The sequence below is a fragment of the Cervus elaphus genome, chromosome 20, assembly GCF_910594005.1.
Source record: "Cervus elaphus chromosome 20, mCerEla1.1, whole genome shotgun sequence".
NCBI classification, from domain to species: Eukaryota; Metazoa; Chordata; class Mammalia; order Artiodactyla; family Cervidae; genus Cervus; species Cervus elaphus.
Genome location: NC_057834.1, coordinates 69,938,496 through 69,943,081, shown reverse-complemented (window position 1 = coordinate 69,943,081; position 4,586 = coordinate 69,938,496). Strand labels below are relative to the sequence as shown.

At 41.6% G+C, this 4,586-nt stretch overlaps 1 non-coding gene across 1 annotated transcript; it reads right to left on the bottom strand.

Annotated features, from left to right (window-relative positions):
• Nucleotides 1–399: 399 nt before the first annotated feature.
• On the bottom strand, nucleotides 400–506 carry LOC122678435. The gene has a single exon (XR_006336109.1). It is a non-coding gene; the product is annotated as a U6 spliceosomal RNA (small nuclear RNA).
• Nucleotides 507–4,586: the final 4,080 nt, after the last annotated feature.

Sequence of the window (4,586 nt, the reverse complement as noted above, 5' to 3'; positions counted from 1 at the left end):
AGAAGCAAATATATTTCTGTCCATATTGCAAAAGTCTATGAACCCTACTATTACCAGAATGCATGCTTTTGAACCTACACTTACATTCATAATATCACTGATTTTTTTTGTTTGTTTGTTTTATTTGGGTAAGTTTATTTATTTATTTATTTATTCATTTATTTTTATTAGTTGGAGGCTAATTACTTTACATCATTGTAGTAGTTTTTGCCATACATTGACATGAATCAGCCATGGATTTACATGTGTTCCCCATCCTGATTCCCCCTCCCACCTCCCATCCCATCCCTCTGGGTCATCCCAGTGCACCAGCCCTGAGCACTTGTCTCATGCATCCAACCTGGACTGGAGATCTGTTTCACACTTGATAATGTACATGTTTCAATGCTGTTCTCTTAGAAAAATATGGAAAGCTTCACGAATTTGCATGTCATCCTTGCGCAGGGGCCATGCTAATCTTCTCTGTATCGTTCCAATTTTAGTATATGTGCTGCCGAAGCGAGCACTCACTGATGTTTAGAATATAAAAGGTAGCACTATCATAAAAGAATATTCATAAAACTTCAAAATTAATTTTACTAAAGGGCATAGCGATCATCATTTGATACTGGAGAGTTTATGTCACAGTCATGACAAAGTCTGAGAATTCATGGAAAGTTTCAGGGGGTTCATGGGAAGATATTTGAGGATACTGCAGCGTTTTTCACAGAATGAGAAAGTGGCCCAAGAGGGCCAGATAGCAGTCAATACCAGCTCGTCTGTGTCAGTCGGTAAAGATATCAACATGAGGTTTTTTGCCAGGATGTGGAGGCCACCATGCACTTCTCAAGATTGTAATCATTACACTGATGGTATTCCCAGAAGCTACAGGCTGGATATGCTGCATAGCTCCTTGAGAGAGAAATCTTACATCAACTCTGAAAGAGGGGTTTGAACCCTCTCTGTTGAGGAACTAAGCTCTGCCACAAGAAGCTGCATCCAAAGCATTTGCAACCTCTAGAATAGCCTGGCTGCAAGAATTTGTCAACACCAAGATACTCTCCATGGGTCCATCCTAAAATCATTCACTAAGATTCTTTTTGTCCTAAGGAAATATTTTTTAATATTTAATTATATAGTCCAAAAAGAGGTTCTTGAAACAATTACAAACAGACTCTTTGAAAGGAACACAGATACTTTTGACTACATTAAGCAAAGAAATGAGTTAACAGATTCAAAACTTTGAAAGATTAGCACCCCTTCCAAGTTGTGCTTAACTTCCACCAAGGAAGCAATTTTCTCATCTGATAGAAGTCGACCTAATTATTTTGGACAGGTACGACAGCTGGTCAAAATGCTGAATTGTTGCTGCCCAACAATTCTTTGGCTTCATTCTCTGTAAAAGGCTTTTGCATTGTGAAGGGAACAAACTAAATGATATATGACAATCTTATAAATAGATCCATAACTCTAAAATATATCCAAGGCTGAATATTTCAAATGGCCTAGCTCCCATTAGTCAATTGCCTTAGCACCTCAAGTGTATGACAGCCTCACATTTCTTTCGGCATCTTCTATTATTTCACTTCTCATTGACATGAAATTACCTTTGCAGAATTCAACCCATGAACATTCTAGTTTATTTTCAAATGGAATGTGTTTGCTGGATGTAGTGTTAAATATGACTCATACTTTAAACTCTTTCACAATTTGTTGTATTCAACAAGTTGAATGAGTGCTAAAATAGTATATGAAGACCTTGACCAACTATGCTGTTTGGGAGTCCAAAAAGAAATCAAAATCATACAATCTCAAAGGCTTAGCTGGGCTGTGGCTCCCTCATGGGGAAGGGAGTGATTTCTTTGTGCCCTGCCATGAAATAGACCGCCACATACACCCCACTCCAAGCGAAGGATAGAATGCAAACAAAAGGCTCCTCCAGTTACAGTCCTCACTGGTGCTGTTTGTTGTTTGCTTGTTTGGGGGGATTTTTTTGTTTATTTGTTTGTTTTGATGTTTAGTTGACATATAGCATTATTTTGTTTCAGGTATACTACTTAATCATATTTGTATACCCTGCGAAATGATCACCACAATCGGTCTGGTTCCCATCTGGCACCATACCTAGTTACTAACCCCATTAGCTATTATTGCTCTCTCTTTAGTTATGTGCAGAACATCCAGAGGTGACTGAAAGCAGGGAAACACACTCTCCTTTCTTATGCTAACAGAGACTTTTAATATCAATAAGAACATTATCTCATTTAATTCTCATAGAAACTTAGAGAAGTAGATTCTATTATTGTTGCTGTTATACAGATGAAGAAACTGGTGTATGCAGAGATTAAATAACTTGTTCAAGCTTACATAGCCCATAAGTGGTAGAACCAGAGTTCAAACCAAAGCCTTGCGCCTACAGCCCACTGGGGACCCCTTTGCTCAGCTCTGCCGCCATCTGATGTAATACACATATAGCTGATGAAGGGCCCTCCTGCAGGAGGGACTTCTGAGACACAGATCAGTAGATATCAAGGATCAGTTACAATTAAGGGGTTCCTTTTCTTGGTTCCCCTGGCATGAGTTTGAATTCAAGTCTGTCCCTGGTGTGTGTTCTTACTGCTCCTTCTAAGACCTAGTCTTGGGTTTCCTTTAGCTCTTCCCTGGTGTCTCTGCCAGGCACTTGTCAAGGCCCCTCCTCCATATCCCAAGATCTATGACTAGAGACATCTTTTCCTGTCTGGGCCCAGACTCTTTTGACTTTGGGAGAGCCTATGTGAGGATGGTTGCTTCGTGTACTTAACTGGAGACCTTCCTGGTTCAGCCCACTGAATGTTTCTTTTAACTCTGTAGTTTCATGTGTTACTCAGTCTCCTTAAACTGAATTCGAATATGATCAGCTCTTCTTGCCTCTGTTGTCTCTCCTCCCATCCTACACCCCGACCTCCTGCCCTCCCTATCACCACCTAACCTTATTTCTTTTCTATTTATCTCTCCTTTCCTTCGTCCTAATCCTTTTCAAATTGCTATTTTTTAGGCCCTTAACCTCCATTCATCTCTGCTCTTTTAAGCCTCTTTCTCACTTCTTTCTGTCATCACACAGGTTCCCTGAAAGTGCACGTTCCCTTCTGCCTCTGTTTCAGCAACCCCCTGACACCTGACCAACCAGGTATTCCATTTTCTCCCCTCTGCCCCCAGCAGGAGTATTCACATCTCCATTTCAAGTTTTCCTGTCACTTAATAAATATCCCCCCCAAAAAATAAATAAATAAATATCCCTTGGCATGTTGAAAGGCAGCTATCATCTGGCTCTGGTATAAAGTCCATCAGCACACATCCTTAGAAATATTAAAATTATTTATATTTGATATAGTTTACGTCCCATTTCCAGAACTTTAATCCACACTCACTTTTTTGGATACAGATGCTATTTTATTTGTTCAGGGCCATCATTTCACAAGCTTGAGCTTTTTATACAAATATTCTCAGTATTGCAATGTTTCATAAGCAATATATTCCATAGCCAGGGCTTGGTAGAGAAAAAGACAAATTAAATATCTATCTTGGTTTTGAATGTTTTGCATATTCATTGGTAGCAAACTATGTTCTAAGCATAGTTTCAGACAGAGGGCAGGACACATCCCCAGCAACAGGAAATAGACAGGAGAAAGTCTAGGCAGATGGCGAATGTGCATCAGGGGAACATCAGGAGTGAGCAACAGGTGTGCTGGCAAGGAAGGCAAATGCAGCATCAGGAGCTGGGTTGGCAGCAGGCAAGTCAATATCGGGGAAATCTGGCAACAGGTAAGAGGAGCCAACCACAAACACTAAAAGTTCAGGTTCATAAAAAGTTCATTAAGTCACTCAGGTGGCAGGACAGGATCATAGCAGTGGAGGATACAGGACTCTAGGCAGAGGCAGAAACATGGGGGTACCAAGGATTTATCCCAGTTACTGGAATTGAGATTCAAGATAGAATTTTCTTCACAAAGAAGGTGATGGTTGGATGGAAAGTCAACAAGCCTGGCCTAGGGATGAACCACTGAATCGCTGCCTTCCTCTCAATTCTACCTGTCCAAAGATTGAAAATGGAATCCATCTTCCAGGTGGAAGCCAAGTAGCTTAGCTCTCCAGTTCAAGGCAAATGAGCCCACCAGACAGTTCCCTAGTGAAGTGGGTGGTTGGAAGGTTACAAGGAGGGTGATAGTAGGAGGACAGGCAGCTTCTGGGACTGCTGGATTGCGCCAAATTTTGTCTGGCCCAGACTCCAGCCTCCCAGTGGAGATCTGCCTAGCTGTCTATAGGATGTGTCCCAGGGCCACCTGCTCAACAAATCCATAGGTCCAAGGCTTAAGATGACGACTTCTGATTGGCACTAGAAGAGCTTCCCAGGTGGCACTCGTGGAAAAGAACCCGCCTCCCAATGCAGGAGATGTAAGAGACACAGATTCAATCTCTGGGTCAGGAAGATCCCCTGGAGGAGGGCATGGCAACCCAATCCAGTATTCTTGCCTAGAGCCTGCTCGCGCAGAATCAGATGCAACTGAAGCAACTTATCAGGCACGCATGCATAGGCACTGGAAAGAAAATTTGCCCTGGAAGGATCATCT